Consider the following 19575-nt stretch of genomic DNA (forward strand, 5'->3'; position numbering starts at 1 on the left):
TTTTTCCCTTTCATCAGATATACCCAAGTTAACCTGCTACAATAATCAATAAAGGTCACAAACCATCTATAACCTGATAAAGACATGGTTTGAGTAAGCCCTCACACATCAGAATGGATAGTCATAAAAGGAATTGAAGCCTTATTATTTATTGCAGGATAAGATTGTCTAGTATGTTTGGCAAACTCACAAGCATCACATACTAACAATTTAGTTTTGCATTACTTAAACAAAAGAGGATGAAGTTTCTTTAAAACAGTAAATAAAGGATGTCCAAGTCTCCTATACAACTAAATAATTTCTTCCTCAGCATGTTAGTAGCATACTCTAGAGCATATCATTTAGTATGTATCTTGTACATGTTTTATTAATAAAAAGGCAATTTCACTTTTTTGTTTACATAATGTATTTATGTGTAATAGAAAAGGTCCATTGATATTTTGTTAGAAATTTTATTCTTAAGTTGTTAAGAATATGAGTGACAGTACTTCTAGCACAAAGTATCATAAATTGTTTCACAATCGATGATACTTCACATAGGACATAACTTATCCAGAAAGATTGTATTCATATTTGTTCCCAAGGTATTTATATGAGATATAAATAAGATGGAATGGTGAGTCTCATGCCATATAACAAACATGATAGGCACTTATACATGATAAGTAGGTCGAACTAGTGACACTTATGACAAGCACGTGGAGTTTACTCTTGTCAATGCATTGTCATAAATCATATCAGTGCATATAATCTTTAGACCTGAGATAGCACAATTATCTTGTATATAGGTGGTTTGAGTTTGATACTGCTTTCATACTTGTACTGTGCATGGGTATATGGGCATGTGTTGGCTCCTACTAGTTATATATGGAGATAGGTGTTGATCAAGATGGAATCTGTTACCCTAAGTAAATAGGGATAAAATCCTATGTTCATTTAATTGTTCTTGATGTTTCAAGTTCCTGGTCAGGACAGATAAATTTAATCAGAAAAGAGTTTCTGATGAGAAAATCTTTTTAATCAAGAACTGGAATTAAAAGAGAGCATAATATTCATAGCAAATGGGGTTTGACATAAACCATGACTCCAACTTGAATTGGGATTTTGTAACAGAGAGATTCTAGTACATGGTAACATATGATTATAGGTTCATTTAAGGCATTCCTTATTACTGATTAGGTGGCCATAGCATGCTATGCTAGGTGTTAACCATGTTTTATGAGGTCCCTAAAATGATTTAGAGAAAATCATTTATGGTAAGAAAAAGTTCTGATGATATTAAGAGTTGATATCATATCTCATTGCCAATTAGTGATGAGCCTAATGAGTCATACATATACACAAGTAATCACCAAGTTAAATGTGATTTAATTAATTAGTTAAAGAGTTTAATTGATTAATTAAATAGGTTTGGTTTGCAATTAGATTGCAAAGTCCCTAGCATGGCTTGAAACCAAATCTAGGTTATTGGATGTATAGTATAAGTTAAATTTATTTTTAAAGTATTTAAATATGAATTTAATTATGAGAAATTAATTAATAGAGATTAATTAATTAATTTATATTTGATATAAATTGATTAGAAGAGGAGAAATAATGATTTTGGATTGAGAACTCAAAATTACAACACAAGGGTAATTTGGTCATTTCACAGGGTGATATGTGGCACCATGAGATGATGACATATGGCATCATGGTTTGTCATTTATCTTCCTATCATGTATGATGATCAAAGTCAAGATTAAACCTAGCTTTGACACTTTGCTTAATGTAATTAGGTCAATTAAAATAAGATGCAATTAGAAGATGACATGTGATAAGGGTTTTATGTGATGACCTAATTATAAAAGGGAAAGAATGAAAGAATAAAACACATTCTAATTTTTCTCTAAATGGTGCCGCCACCCATAAAGCTCTCCTCCTCTCTTCTTCTTCATCTGTCATCAATTCAAAGAGAATTACCCATATTCTCTTGAATTAAAATTGCTAGAAATTGTTTTTAGTGTCCTATATACATCTACAACCTCTCTAAAGGCAAATCCCTAATTTCTAATTGGTTGGAAAGGCTTGAGAAGCTGTTCAAGGGGCTGCCATTGGTGATCTTGGTATGGACAAGCTAGAGGGACAACATTTGGGGTCCTAGGTGCTTCCCAAAGGTACCAATCACATCTACAGTGCATCAAAAGGTTAGTGCACATGTTATTCTTTTAATCTAGGGTTCTAATGAATTAATTTGTTAATTTAAAAATTTTAAATGCCAAATGTAGATCCTAATACATATCTTTTAATATGCAATTGAACATTGAAATCAATTAGGTACATAATGAATATTGCATGACACATGAGATCCTAGAAGAAAATTTTTGAATTCAATGTTCCAATGCACCAATTATCATGCTTCCGCTCCTTCAATTGGTATCAGAGCCACTATATTTGCCATTTAGATTGTTCAATATGTGATTTAATTATGTGATTTGATCAAGAGTTGATTATTTCATTGCTGGTTGGACCAACAAAGGTGGTGGCTTGGTTATCACCATGATGGTGCGCATGATTTGGCCATGTTTGATGGGTCTAAGCATGCGCATGGTTTTTGGGCTTGAGTATGGGCTTGGTTTCAAGGACCATAATTAGGCCCATGACTATTTAAAATATTTAATTAAAAGTTTTAATCACACAATTAAATTTTGATTCAAAAATGAATTTTTAAATTTGTTTGAATGTGATTCAAATCTGAATTTTTAAATTTGTTTGAATCATATTCAAATCTGGATTTTTTAGTTGAATATGAGATATTCAATTTAATTTAAGTATGTATGTTTTATTTAATTGTTAAATAGTAATATGCATGATGGGTGATCATGGACAATAAAAGATCAATGTGATTGGATTTATTTCTTTTATTTTTCTTTGGGTTATAAATTAATTAATTTAATTTTGGTGGCATGTATTATAAAGGTTGTAATATTTTTGGTTTTTTGAGGACTTTAAAGTCTATACTATTGTAAATTCGCCTTAGTATGCCAAGGATTACAATGTAATTGGATCGCAAGAAGATCAAGGAGGTCAAGAGCATTGGTGGGCCAATGGAAGGAATTCAAGATCAAGTGTTGATTATGTACTCCTTCAGCAACTCTTGTAATATGAATGAATGAAATGCACTTAGGAATGCCCCGATTCAATTCTTGGTGGCTCAGAATTGAATCTCTTAGAAGTCCATGATAATATCATATTATTGTTTATCAATGTATGCGTGAGATGTATCGGAATGTATGCAAGTATATGATATATGCATGCAAATGGATAATATACAAAGTGAGACCATAATAGTAATTAAGCCGACCACAAAATCTTTCAAACAAATGATTAAGTTGGAAATGGTATAATTAAAGTAATTATATCATGGGCCCTCCATTGAGGAAATTATTTTAAAAAATTTTAAATACTTGCATATGATGCAATTAATTTAAGAGATTTTCTTAAGAATAATTGTTAAGCATGAGATGTTGTAAATATGTAAATGGTTTGGTGGCCAATAATGGATGTGCCTGAGGATATTAAAATTATTTGCATATTTACTGGCTCAATGGGATCAACTTAACTAATGCAAGATAAGTCAATAATGGATGTGCCTGAGATTTTGAGCATTAAGGGCTAGATAAAGGATTGAACCTCACTTGTAGTTTATTGTAATTCCAATAATGGATGTGCCTGAGGATGATCAATAAGACTAAAAGAATTCAATAACCCACTAGAAATCCATCCAACTAGGATTTCCATTTCCTACTGTGGAAGTGTAGGATTCGCTAAGTTAGTGGGAGGACCAATTTGATTAAAAAACCATAATCATTTTGGTTAATTACATGAGCATTTACTAATTAATCTATTTATTTTCTGTAGTTATTCTTCTGATAATAATAAGCACACAACAACCACCACCATCCAATATCCTTGCGAGCATACTTGATCACAATAGGTTGACAGGACCTAATCTTTCTGATTGGCTTAGAAATTTGAAACTTGTCCTAAACCTTGAACATATAGGATATGTTCTAGACTCAAATGTTGCTGGTCCCTTACCTCCAGAGGCCACTCAAGAGGAACATGAAACTTTGGACAAGTGGAAGGGGCATGATATGAGAGCCAAGTGTTACATGCTTGCTTCTATGAGTAATGAGTTACAGAAGCAACATGAGAACATGCAATATGCAAGTGAGATCCTCCTTCACCTCCAAGAGTTGTATGATGAACATAGTAGGAATGCTAGGTATGAGATATCTAGGTAGCTATTTCGCATGAGGATGTCTGAGGGACAAAATGTTGGGGATCATGTCCACAAGATGATTTGGCTTATTGAGCAGCTGGAACATCTTAACTTTAACATGGATTTCCAACTGCAAATGGATTTGATCCTTCAGTCTCTTCCTGAGTCATTTGGAAATTTTGTGACAAATTTCCATATGACTAAGCAGGAATACACCTTGGCTGGTTTACTTAACATGCTGGTTATTGCCCAAAAGAATATGCCGGGCAATAAAGGAAAAGAGGTAGCTTTGATTGTATCTTCTTCTACTAGAAAGTCCAACAAGAAGAAGGGTAATAAGAAAAAGAAAACTCAAATTCTTGGTCCTTCTAAGAAGATAGCCAAACAGAAGGGGAAGACCAAAGCTGATAGAGACAAATGAAAGTGTTTCCACTGCCAGAAAGATGGGCACTGGAAAAGGAATTGCCGAGAGTATCTTGCTTCTCTAAAGGACAAGAAGGATAGACCTTCAGAAGGTATGTCTGTGTCTTGTTATTTAGATTCTGATGATTCTCATAGTTTATCTATAGCTTGGGTTTTAGATACTGGTGCCAGTTCTCACATATGATTATAAGTTCATTTAAGGCATTCCTTATTACTGATTGGGTGGCCATGGCATGCTATGCTAGGTGTTAACCATGGTTTATGAGGTGCCTAAAATAATTTAGAGAAAATCATTTATGGTAAGAAAAAGTTCTGATGATATTAAGAGTTGATATCATATCTCATTGCCAATTAGTGATGAGCCTAGTGAGTCACACACATACACAAGTAATCACCAAGTTAAATGTGATTTAATTAATTAGTTAAAGAGTTTAATTGATTAATTAAATAGGTTTGGTTTGCAATTAGATTATAAAGTCCCTAGCATGGCTTGAAACCAAATCTAGGTTATTGGATGTATAGTATAAGTTAAATTTATATTTAAAGTGTTTAAATATGAATTTAATTATGAGAAATTAATTAATAGAGATTAATTAATTAATTTATATTTAATATAAATTGATTAGAAGAGGAGAAATAATAATTTTGAGTTGAGAACTCAAAATTACAACACAAGGGTAATTTGGTCATTTCACAGGGTGACATGTGGCACTATGAGATGATGACACATGGCATCATGGTTTGTCATTTGTCTTCCTATCATGCATGATGATCAAAGTCAAGATTAAACCTAGCTTTGACACTTGGCTTAATGTGATTAGGTCAATTAAAATCAGATGCAATCAGAAGATGACATGTGGCAAGGGTTTTATGTGATGACCTAATTATAAAAGGGAAAGAATGAAAGAATAAAACACATTCTGATTTTTCTCTAAAAGGTGCCACCACCCATAAAGCTCCCCTCCTTTCTTCTTCTTCATCTCTCATCAATTCAAAGAGAATTGCCCATATTATCTTGAATTAAAATTGCTAGAAATTGTTTCTAGCGTCCTATATACATCTACAACCTCTCTAAAGGCAAATCCCTAATTTCTAATTGGTTGGAAAGGCTTGAGAAGCTGTTCAAGGGCTGCCATTAGTGAACTTGGTGTAGACAACCTAGAGGGACAACATTTGGGTTCCTAGGTGCTTCCCAAAGATACCAATCACATCTACAGTGCATATGTTATTCTTTTAATCTAGGGTTCTAATGAATTAATTTGTTAATTCAAAAATCTTAAATGGCAAATGTAGATCCTAATACATATTAAAATTGTTTTAATATGCAATTGAACATTGAAATCAATTAGGTACATAATGAATATTGCATGATACATGAGGCCCTATAAGAAAATTTTTGAATTCAATGTTCTGATGAACCAACTTTCATGCTTCCGCTCCTTCACAGCACCCATAGACTGTCCCATCTTGTAGTCTACCACTGCCAATCGTTCTCCCTGTTATCAACTCCTGAAACACACATTGAGTGTCACACCTTACCCCTCTGTAAGGCATAACATGATCTCGTAGTATACCTAATGAATTACCAACTCCGTCTACTGATAACCCATTAAATACACTACAAGGGATTTTAAAAACTTTTCTTACTTCTTTTATAGTGGTGAGCACTATTTACAGGTGTTAAAAACCTTTTTGAACTGAAGTGATAGAACTAACACATTTGGATTATTTGGAATTTCTGTAAAAATTTTGGCAGAGTGCCATCTGTATTTTGGATAAAACAGTTCTTTAGAAAACCTGTAAAAAGCACTTCAATATGTTTCCAAATCTCAACTCCAACATATTTCTCAACTCAAATCCATAGTGATTTTTCAAATACTGAGATATAAGAAATATACTACAATTTTTTTACAAGTCAAAATAACTAATAATTTACTTTACAACTTCAATGTACAATTTCAATTTACAACTGCTCAAAACCAAGAACAATATGTACATACAGTGGTTATACATTACAGTACAAAATGCAAAATGTGGTATACTCATTATACCCGATAATCTCTCGCTGGATGTATTAGCAGCCTAGTCTGCTGCCCTGTCCGTCTGTCTACCTACGACAGCAATGAAAAGCTATCGCTGAGACAATGTCTCAGTGGTGCACAACAATAACCAAATACAACTTTAAATCACAATTCATAAGTTAAATAAATAGTGGATACTTAAAACCATAGTTAAATTCAAGACAATAATGTCATAAGAAATTTAACACAATATTACAATAAACCTTAGAAATCAAAACATAGTTAAATTCAAAAGATAGTAAATGTCAATAAGAATTTAAACTCCATTTCACAATCTTACAATATATATCAATAAATCACACACAGCTTGAAATCATGTTTCAAAGTTCAATTCATCCCAAAAGCCGATGGCTAATGAGGTATTCAATTCGTCCCAAAAGCCAATGGCTAATGAGGTATAACATAGCTAGCTAGCAAAAATATGAGTACACATTCTATTCGTCCTCAACAGGCACACACCTCAACACTTCAGCCAGAGAGGGAATTCAATTCATCCCACTAGATAAGCTAGCGAGGAATACAATCAATGTACATGATAGCTGTGGTTTCAAACTATTTACAGTGCTTTTCAATCAATAAGTATCCATCAAATATCATTCAAACAATCTTTCACAGTTTCACAATTTAAAACAATAATATACAAATAGTCATAATTTATTTCAATTGAAAATAATTCAAAAGAAATAGCTGTTGTGCACAAACCTCTGATAACTGTCTCCTGGTCTTGACTCGGTGTTTCTTTCCCTTTTCCTGAGTCCTTGCTAACTGAGAAACACAATTTGAAGTGTTTCAGTACTAAATTAAACTGTCCCTAACGATAATGCTTCATAAGTAATTCACTGAATGCTATTATTTGCTTAATCAACCTAATATATTGACCCTCGATGAATTTTAGGTAAATTAGGTTTTAACGTTACTAATATATCACATTCGATAGTCTTTTAGGGTTGGTGCATGTTACCAAGTTCATTTCCGTGTATACTGCATTTTCTTGCAATTTGCTGAATTTCGGGATACTAGTTTGACCTAGCCGGACGACCTAGTTCCCTCGATTTTCGGGTTTCGCTCAAAACTACAAACTTGTAGATCTATGTCTTATTGCATGCGGGGCAAAATTTCAGGTCATTCTGAGTTATGTAGACCAAGTTATGGTCATTTTACTATTGCTGGTCAAATTGCACCAAAATTGGTCATTTTAGGTCACTTTAGGTCATTTTAGGTTCGGCCAGTTTTTGGACCCGAACTTGTGCAAGCTGTTTGACTTGCTTATGGTCATTTCTGGGCTTTGGAGTCTTCATAAGACTTGTAGATATGGGTCTTAACTATTCATGGGTACAATTTCAGGTCAATTGGACCTGTTTTGAGTGAGTTATGGCCTAAACACTAACTGCTGCCCAATTGGTCAATTTTCAGGCCTCAATTGCACTTAATCCGGATTTGGTCATTTTTCAAGCTACCTTTCAAGCAGAATTTTGGCAAGCTTCCTTCATGAAAGTTGGCACATTTTATGCCTAGTTTCACCTCCAATTGGTCTCATACCAATTGGAGCCACACATTTAAAGTTATAGGCCTAAAACTCAAACTGCCTTATTGTAATTCTTGCATACACATCAAGGATCACTTTTAACACTCATCAAACTCAACATTCAAACCAATTATGGTTGTACCACAACCTAAACATAATTTACAACATATTATAGGTCATTTTGGCAGCTTACAATTACATTCAATGTGCACCAACAAGTGCAGAATTTGTCCAACTCAATTTACAACAATTCAATCACTAATTCATGCCCATTTACATGCCCAACTTCACACCATCATACATGCACTCAAACTGCCATAACCCCTATCACAAATTAACATCATTATTCCATAAACCAAGCATGAATTCCAGCATTCTTCAAGAGTTAACAAACTGCCACAATGGTACATTTACATTCCATTAATTTCTAAGCTTTAAATTTCATTTCACATTTACATATACTAAGTGTAATCACCCAAATGATTTCCCATACACATAAATATTTAATCAACCTTTTAATCCACCATTTACAAGCAAGAGTAAACTATCTTCAAGGTGTTTCCATGGCTGCCAAAAGTACACATTCCCATTCAACATCAAACCTCAAAAATTTCTTCATAAATCAAACACCCATAACACCCTTACAAACTTTAACAAAGCAACAATCAAAAACTCAAACTTACCTATGGATGAGACTTCTTAAATCTTCACTAAAACTTCTTGAAATTGCTATCAAACTCTTCCTTGTGATGTGGGGATAAACTTTGATGAAGCAACCTAGGTGTTTGGAGGTGAAATGAAGAGGATGATGAAGCTCCTTCAAATTTCGGCAATGGAGGTTTCTAAGGCTTTCATTTCGGCAATGGTGGTCTTCAAAGAATGAAGATGAAGTTTTGTGGAGCAATCTGCCCACTTAATACATATTATAATCCTTAGTGGCCCACTCACATAAAATCAATCATATTTTATGTTTAAATATGTTAATTACCTAATTTGAACCCTATTTTTGCTATTTATATTAGGTACCCCTAATTTAATTTTTCATTATATTTTCCAAGTGTAATATTATTTATTTTCAATGGAAATTTAGGTCAAAAGACAACTCGGGTTGTCAAATGACCACAATGCCCCTGTTCGGGTTGCATTCCCGATTTTTCAGTAATACCGGGTTTTGTCCGTTTTTCGATTTCTCACTTTTCTTTGTACTAATTATTTAATTTTTCTTTGATATTTCTAATGATATTTATACTTCAATAAATATTTATTTGAGTCCTAAAAATATTTTCTAGGGTTCCCCGCCGTCCAGGGTTAGTCAACGGTCCACGCCGTGACTTCCCGGTGCGGTCACCCATCGCTAGGGTTCTCGGCTCGCTTAACTTGGTTACATTTCTTTGCTATTATTTTTCTTTTGTTTTTCTTGTATTTTCTTTTCTTGTATTTCATTATTTTATGTCTCCTCACTCATATCGAAGTGTAGTTCTAGGCATCCTAGCAGTCCGGACAACACTGGTCACAGGAATAGTAGAGCGCACTACCGAACTTAGGGGTGTTACAATTCTCCCCCCCTTAAATAAATTTCGTCTCGAAATTTTACCTGGCATTAGTCTTTGAACAGCTGTGGTGCTGTCTCCTCATATCCTCTTCACGTTCCCAAGTAGCTTCCTGGCCTGAATGATGGTTCCACAGCACTTTAACCAGGTGTATCTGTTTGTTCCTCAGCTGCTTCACCTCATAAGCCAGAATTTTTATGGGTTCTTCCTCATATGAGAGGTCTGGATTTACCTCAATCTCTTCAACTGATAGTACATGAGATGGGTCAGATCTGTACCTCTTTAACATGGACACATGGAAGACATTGTGTATCCTTGCTAACTCTGGAGGTAATGCCAACCGATATGCCAAAGGACCCACTCTTTCCAGAACCTCATATGGTCCGATGAAACAAAGACTCAGTTTCCCCTTTCTGCCAAATCTCACAATCCTCTTCCAAGGAGAAACTTTAATGAATATTTTATCACCCACTACATACTCAATATCTCTTCTCTTCAGATCAACATAGGACTTCTGACGGTCTGATGCAGTTTTGAGTCTATCTCTGATCAATCTGATCTTTTCCTCTGTCTGCTGAACAATTTCTGGTCCAATCATCTTCCTTTCACCTACTTCATCCCAACATAAGGGAGTTCTGCACTTTCTGCCACACAAAGCTTCATATGGAGGCATCCCAATGCTTGATTGGTAGCTGTTGTTATAAGCAAACTCAATCAAAGGCAAGTATGTATCCCAACTACCTTCAAACTCAATCACACAAGCCCGTAGCATATCCTCCAATATCTGAATTACCCTTTGGTGGCCATCCATGCAGGGGTATCTTTGAAGTTCAATCTAGTTCCTAGGGCTCTCTGAAGACTACCCCAGAATCTAGAAGTGAACCTAGGATCTCTATCAGATACAATTGATACTGGCACTCCATGCAGTTTTACAATCTCATATATGTACAATCTGGCCAATCTTTCCAGGCTATAATCCATCCGAACTGGCAAAAAGTGAGCAGACTTGGTCAATCTGTCAACTATAACCCATACTGCATCATGACTACTCTGTGTCCTTGGAAGTCCTGTAACAAAATCCATAGTTATTCGTTCCCATTTCCACTCTGGTACTGACAAAGGGTGTAACAAACCAGCTGGAACTTGATGTTCTGCCTTTACTTGCTGACAAGTTAGGCATTTGGAAACAAATTCAGCTATATCTCTCTTCATACCCATCCACCAGTAATGCTCTTTCAGCCCTCTGTACATTTTAGTTCCACCAGGGTGCATAGCAAAAGGAGACTCATGTGCTTCCTTCATAATGACTTGTCTCAATTCCACATCACTAGGAATGCACATTCTACCCTGATGTAGTAATAAACCACCATCTCTCACAGAGAATTTAGGTTTCTTGCCCTGCTGGACTTCTTTCAGTAGCTTCTGATATTTTTCATCACTCTGAGCAGCCATTCTGATCTGATCAATCAACACTGGCTGTACATGCCATCCAACTACTGTCTGTCCCTCATCATCAATCTCTAAACTGGCATGCTGTGCAATTCATATACCATGGACAAAGGAGAAACTCTGAGACTTGCCATAGTCTTACGACTTAAGGCATCAGCCACTACATTTGCTTTCCCTGGCTGATAGTCTATTAAACAATCATAATCTTTAATGAGTTCTAACCATCTCCTCTGCCTCAAATTCAATTCTTTCTGGGTGCCTAAGTACTTCAAGCTCTTGTGATCTGTGTAAATGTAGCATTTCTCTCCATATAAATAGTGTCTCCAGATCTTTAGAGCAAAAACAATAGCTGCTAGCTCCAGATCATGTGTTGGGTAGTTCCTCTCATGCGGTTTCAGCTGGCATGATACATAAGCAATGACATTCCGATCTTGCATCAGTACACAGCCTAACCCATTGTGAGAAGCATCACTATAAACTGTGTATTCTTTACCCGGAGTAGGTAAAGTGAGGACTAGAGCTTCAGTTAAACACCTCTTCAACTCATCAAAACTCTGCTGGTATTTATCTGTCTACTGAAATTTCACATCTTTTCGAAGCTGCTTGGTTAGTGGAGAAGATAACATAGAGAACCCTTTCACAAACCGACGGTAATATCCAGCTAAACCCAGAAAACTGCGAATTTCTGTGATGTTCCTGGGCGGCTTCCAATTAAGGATAGCTTCTACTTTGCTGGAATCTACCTTGATCCCTTCAGCTAACACAACATGTCCCAAAAAGGAGATTTCTTTCAGCCAAAATTCACACTTTGACAATTTGGCGTATAGCTGTTTCTCCCTTAAAGTCTGCAGTATAATCCGCAGATGTCTGTCATGCTCCTCTGCATTCCTTGAGTATATCAAAATGTCATCAATAAACACCACCACAAATTGATCGAGATATGGTCTGAAGATAGTGTTCATCAGATCCATAAAAGCAGCTGGAGCATTTGTTAACCCGAATGGCATTACTAGAAACTCATAGTGGCCATACCGAAGTTAAAGCGCTTTGGAATACTCTGCTCTTGCACCTTCAATCGATAATAACCAGATCGAAAATCAATTTTGGAGAATACAGTTGCACCCTTCAATCGATCAAGCGGATCATCAATGCGAGGCAATGGATATCATTCTTTATTGTCACCTTATTCAACTGCCGGTAGTCTATACATAAGCGGAGAGTACCATCCTTCTTCTTAACAAACAACACTGGTGCCCCCCAAGGTGACACACTAGGGCGGATGAAGCCCTTTTCAAGTAGTTCTTGCAATTGTATCTTCAACTCCTTCAACTCAACTGGTGCCATTCTGTATGGGGTTATGGAGATTGGATCCACACCAGGCATAACATTAATTTCAAACTGCACTTCTCTTTCCGGAGGTAGTCCTGGCAATTCATCAGGAAACACATCCGAAAGTCATACTGTAGGGATGTCTTTCAATGCTGGACTCCCCACTTGGGTGTCTACCACATGTGCCAAGTATGCTTCACACCCCTTTCTGATCATTTTTTTGGCTAGTGCAGCCGAAATGATATTTGATGGCAATAGCTGCCTCTCCCCATGTATTACCACATCACTGTACTGAGGGAGACCAAAAGTGACTGTCTTCAGCCTACAGTCAATCATGGCATGATGCCTAGCTAACCAATCCATGCCCAAGATGATATCATAATCTCTGAAGGGCATTTCAATGAAATCAGACAGAAAAGTGTGTCCTTGGATCACCAAAGGACAATCTCTATACATTCTATTAACCCTGACCTCCTGTCCTAGCGGACTTGTTACTAGCACCTCAAAGTCCATTTTTGTACATGGAACAGCAATGCAATCATTGATGCTAGCACTCACATAAGAATGGGTAGAACCCGGATCAAATAACACAAACACATCTTGATTAAAAGTTGAGAAGGTACCAGCCACAACATCAGATGTCTCGGCCTCTTCCCTCTGTCTCATTACATAAATTCGACGAGCAGCACGTCTTGCTCAATGTTTCATCGTGCCTTGGCTGCTCTTTGAGCTACCTCTACCCCTGCCTCTACCTCTGCTGGGTGGTTGTGAACTTCTAGTGACATGGCTCTGAACTGACCCTTCTGCAGTAGTAGGAGGTGGTCCAACTCTGCGACTACTGGTGCAGTCCTTGGCAAAGTGTCTTATGCCTCCACAGTTATAATAGGCTCCAATAGCCTTATAGCATATCCCACCATGATTTCTTCCACAAGTTTCACATTAGAGGGGAGGATAGGAACTTCTGGAACTCTGCTGACCAGATAGTGGAGGTTTCTGTCCTAAATATCTTCCCCTACCAGACTTCTTGCCACCACTGCCATGTCCCCCATGGTTCTTCCTCTTTCCAGTAGGACCACTGGAACTCTGTTCTACTGATTTTCCCTCTTTTTCTGTCTTCTCTGATTTCTTTTTCTCAGGAGCAGCTTCAAACTCAATTCTTTCCAACTCTAGGGCTTGAGAAACAAGTTTAGAGAAGTTAGTGTGTTTGAATCCGACTACTTGTAATCTGATACTGGGCTTCAAGCCAGTTTCAAACCTCTTACATCTCTCCCTGCTGGTAGCAAGTAAACTTACTGCATAATGGCTCAGGCGGGAAAATTCTCTTTCATACTCAGCCACTGATCTGCTCCCCTGTTTCAGACTTAGGAACTCTTGCAACTTCTGGTCTACATAAGCATCAGGGACATATTTTTGTCTGAATTCCATGAGAAAGTCATTTCACGTTAGCACTGTAGGTTCTACCAAACTGTGGGGAATGGTTTTCCACCAGTCATAAGCATCCCCCTGTAGTAAAGATACTGAGTATTCAAATCTGAGCTCCTCCGTGCAATGCAGTTTCTTGAATACCCTATCCATCCTCTCTAACCACTGTTCAGCCTCTAGAGGATCTACTGTCCCCTTGAACTCTGTAGCCCCATAGTTCATCAATTTGTCATCTTGTCTAGCAGAGATGTGGTTGTACCATCGGTGTCTGTATTGGGACTTGAGTAGGCACATTACCGACCATTTGTTGGAACATTGCGACCATCTGAGCGAATCGAGCAGAAATCGTAGTGCTGCAGGGTGGTCTTCTTGAACCACTGACATTGTGTAGGGCTGGGGCATCCCCTTGCACCTCAACCTCTATAGAATGATCGACTGAACGATCACCCTCTTCCATAGTCAATGCGAGGATCTTAGATCTCCTGAACAAATAACACAAGGAGATTTTCTCACGTTAGTGCATATTTATAATGTAATGTACTGTATGTATCAAACAATGATATTGAGCAGTTGTACTATGAAGAAAGAATATTCAAATAACAGGTGAAAACAGAATTTAAAAACTAGCTCTGATACCACCAAAACATGTCACACCTTACCCCTTTGTAAGGCATAACATGATCTCATAGTATACCTAATAAATTACCAACTCCGTCTACTGATAACCCATTAAATACACTACAAGGGATTTTAAAAACTTTTCTTACTTCTTTTATAGTGGTGAGCACTATTTACAGGTGTTAAAAACCTTTTTGAACTGAAGTGATAGAACTAACACATTTGGATTATTTGGAATTTCTGTAAAAATTTTGGCAGAGTGCCATCTGTATTTTGGATAAAACAGTTCTTCAGAAAACCTGTAAAAAGCACTTTAATATGTTTCCAAATCTCAACTCCAACATATTTCTCAACACAACATATTTCTCAACTCAAATCCACAGTGATTTTTCAAAGACTGAGATACAAGAAATATACTACAATTTTTTTACAAGTCAAAATAACTAATAATTTACTTTACAACTTCAATGTACAATTTGAATTTTCAACTGCTCAAAACCAAGAACAATATGTACATACAGTGGTCATACATTACAGTACAAAATGCAAAATGTGGTATACTCATTATACCCGATAATCTCTCGCTAGATGTATTAGCAGCCTAGTCTACTGCCCTGTCCGTCTGTCTACTTGCGATAGCAATGAAAAGCTATTGCTGAGACAATGTCTCAGTGGTGCACAACAATAACCAAATACAACTTTAAATCACAATTCATAAGTTAAATAAATAGTGGATACTTAAAACCATAGTTAAATTCAAGACAATAATGTCATAAGGAATTTAACACAATATCACAATAAACCTTAGAAATCAAAACATAGTTAAATTCAAAAGACAGTAAATGTCAATAAGAATTTAAACTCCATTTCACAATCTTACAATACGTATCAATAAATCACACACAGCTTGAAATCATGTTTCAAAGTTCAATTCATCCCAAAAGCTGATGGCTAATGAGGTATTCAATTCGTCCCAAAAGCCAATGGCTAATGAGGTATAACATAGCTAGCTAGCAAAAATATGAGTACTCATTCTATTCGTCCTCAACAGGCACACACCTCAACACTTCAGCCAGAGAGGGAATTCAATTCATCCCACTAGACAAGCTAGCGAGGAATACAATCAATGTACATGATAGCTGTGGTTTCAAACCATTTACAGTGCTTTTCAATCAATAAGTATCCATCAAATATCATTCAAACAATCTTTCACAGTTTCACAATTTAAAATAATAATATACAAATAGTCATAATTTATTTCAATTGAAAATAATTCAAAAGAAATAGCTGTTGTGCACAAACCTCTGATAACTGTCTCCTGGTCTTGACTCGGTGTTTCTTTCCCTTTTCCTGAGTCCTTGCTAACTGAGAACACAATTTGAAGTGTTTCAGTACTAAATTAAACTGTCCCTAACGATAATGCTTGATAAGTAATTCACTGAATGCTATTATTTGCTTAATCAACCTAATATATCGACCCTCGATGCGTTTTAGGTAAATTAGGTTTTAACGTTACTAATATATCACATTCGATAGTCTTTTAGGGTTGGTGCATGTTACCAAGTTCATTTCCTTGTATACTGCATTTTCTTGCAATTTGCTAAATTCCGGGATACTAGTTTGACCTAGCCGAACGACCTAGTTCCCTCGATTTTCGGGTTTCGCTCAAAGCTACAAACTTGTAGATCTATGTCTTATTGCACGCGGGGCAAAATTTCAAGTCATTCTGAGTTATGTAGACCAAGTTATGGTCATTTTACTATTGCTGGTCAAATTGCACCAAAATTGGTCATTTTATGTCACTTTAGGTCATTTTAGTTTCGGCCAGTTTTTGGACTCGAACTTGTGCAAGCTGTTTGACTTGCTTATGATCATTTCTGGGCTTTGGTGTCTTCATAAGACTTGTAGATATGGGTCCTAACTATTCATGGTTAACATGTCAGGTCAATTGGACCTGTTTTGAGTGAGTTATGGGCTAAACACTAACTGCTGCCCAATTGGTCAATTTTCAGGCCTCAATTGCACTTAATCCGGATTTGGTCATTTTTCAAGCTACCTTGCAAGCAGAATTTTGGCAAGCTTCCTTCATGAAAGTTGGCACATTTTGTGCCTAGTTTCACCTCCAATTGGTCTCATACCAATTGGAGCCACACACTTAAAGTTATAGGCCTAAAACTCAAACTGCCTTATTGCAATTCTTGCATACACATCAAGGATCACTTTTAACACTCACCAAACTCAACATTCAAACCAATTCTGGTTGTACCACAACCTAAACATAATTTACAACATATTATAGGTCATTTTGGCAGCTTACAATTACATTCAATGTGCACCAACAAGTGCAGAATTTGTCCAACTCAATTTACAACAATTCAATCACCAATTCATGCCCATTTACATGCCCAACTTCACACCATCATACATGCACTCAAACTGCCATAACCCCTATCACAAATTAACATCATTATTCCATAAATCAAGCATGAATTCCAGCATTCTTCAAGAGTTAACAAACTGCCACAATGGTACATTTACATTCCATTAATTTCCAAGCTTTAAATTTCATTTCACATTTACATATACTAAGTGTAATCACTCAAATGATTTCCCATACACATAAATATTTAATCAACCTTTTAATCCACCATTTACAAGCAAGAGTAAACTATCTTCAAGGTGTTTCCATGGCTGCCAAAAGTACACATTCCCATTCAACATCAAACCTCAAAAATTTCTTCATAAATCAAACACCAATAACACCCTTACAAACTTTAACAAAGCAACAATCAAAAACTCAAACTTACCTATGGATGAGACTTCTCAAATCTTCACTAAAACTTCTTGAAATTGCTATCAAACTCTTCCTTGTGATGTGGGGATAAACTTTGATGAAGCAACCTAGGTGTTTGGAGGTGAAATGAAGAGGATGATGAAGCTCCTTCAAATTTCGGCAATGGAGGTTTCTAAGGCTTTCATTTCGGCAATGGTGGTCTTCAAAGGTTGAAGATGAAGTTTTGTGGAGCAATCTGCCCACTTAATACATATTATAATCCTTAGTGGCCCACTCACATAAAATCAATCATATTTTATGTTTAAAAATGTTAATTACCTAATTTGAACCCTATTTTTGCTATTTATATTAGGTACCCCTAATTTAATTTTTCATTATATTTTCCAAGTGTAATATTATTTATTTTCAATGGACATTTAGGTCAAAAGACAACTCGGGATGTCAAATGACCACAATGCCCCTGTTCGGGTTGCATTCCTGATTTTTCGGTAATACCGGGTTTTGTCCGTTTTTCGATTTCTCACTTTTCTTTGTACTAATTATTTAATTTTTCTTTGATATTTCTAATGATATTTATACTTCAATAAATATTTATTTGAGTCCTAAACATATTTTCCTGGGTTCCCTGCGGTCCAGGGTTAGTCAACGATCCACGCCGTGACTTCCCGGTGCGGTCACCCATTGCTAGGGTTCTCGGCTCGCTTAACTTGGTTACATTTCTTTGCTATTATTTTTCCTTTGTTTTTCTTGTATTTTCTTTTCTTGTATTTCATTATTTTATGTCTCCTCACTCATATCGAAGTGTAGTTCTAGGCATCCTAGCTGTCCGGACAACACTGGTCACAGGAACAGTAGAACGCGCTACCGAACTTAGGGGTGTTACATTGAGTTGGAAAAAATTCAATTTTGTAGTTGAGAGTTTTTGTGATGGAACTGACAAACAAAAGTTTAATAGTAAAGCTAGGCACATGTAAGATAGAACTAAGACTTATAGTAGGAGTGCATTTAATAGAACCTGTTCCAAAAACATTAGATAAGGATCCATCCACAATGCGGACTTTTTCTTTGTCTGAACATGGAGAATAGGATATGAATTTATTTGAAGAGCCTGTCATATGTTAATTTGCTCCAGAATCTATAACCCAAAATGAATTATTATGATTGGCAAGAGAAGCATTACCTGAGTTGATGAAGTTAGAAGAGGCAACTGTAGAGGATTGTGATTCAAGCTGTGATAGGAATCATCTCAGAATCTGTACCTCTTCATTAGAAAATATCCCAGTGATAGTAGTATCTTCAGAAACACTCACAGTCACAGATACATTTACTTATGATCTAGCAGAGCCCATCCTTTTTCCTCTATGCCCTTTAGTTGGGCGGCCATGCAACTTCCAACATTATTTTTTGGTGTGCCAAGATTTCCCACAGTAGTCATAATGCAAGTGATCCTTATCTGATGGACCATGTGACTGTTCTCGTAAGGAGTTAGTAGCCAGGCCAGCCTTATCAACACCTGTAGAATTGATCATGACACTCCTTCTGCTCTCCTCCTACTAAACATAAGAGTATGTCTGTCTTAAGGTGGGCAAAGGATCCTTACCAAGCACTTGGACCTGAATATGATCATGCTCCACATTTAGCCCAGCAAGAAAATCATATATGTGCTCCTTCTCAACCAATTTCTGGAACTTAACTGCATCAGCCGGACATGAAGCCTGAAAGTCTTAATAGAAATCCAACTCTTGCCATAGACCACTCAGTTCCGCATAATACTGAGCAACAGTCAACTCAACTTGTTTCATTCCATGAACCTTGTTCCTAAGCTCATAAACATATGCATCATTCCCAACTTGAGAATAAGTCTGAGAAGCAGCACTCCAAAAGGTAGCGGCTGTGACACCCCTCACCCGTCTATAGTATAGCCGAGCAAGGCATATTACACTCGGTACTGGAGTACCCTATCTTATCTTACTTTATTCCTTTAATAATTTGTTCTCGTTATATTTTAATATCAATTATTTTTCTATGGAGAAACCAGCGGAGTTTTCCCTATTTTATTTCCAGTTGACGTATTTTACTATTCACCTGCTTAAAATTTTCAATAATATTTTACAATAAAA

The sequence above is a fragment of the Hevea brasiliensis genome, unplaced genomic scaffold (genome assembly GCF_030052815.1).
Source record: "Hevea brasiliensis isolate MT/VB/25A 57/8 unplaced genomic scaffold, ASM3005281v1 Scaf53, whole genome shotgun sequence".
Taxonomy (NCBI): domain Eukaryota; kingdom Viridiplantae; phylum Streptophyta; class Magnoliopsida; order Malpighiales; family Euphorbiaceae; genus Hevea; species Hevea brasiliensis.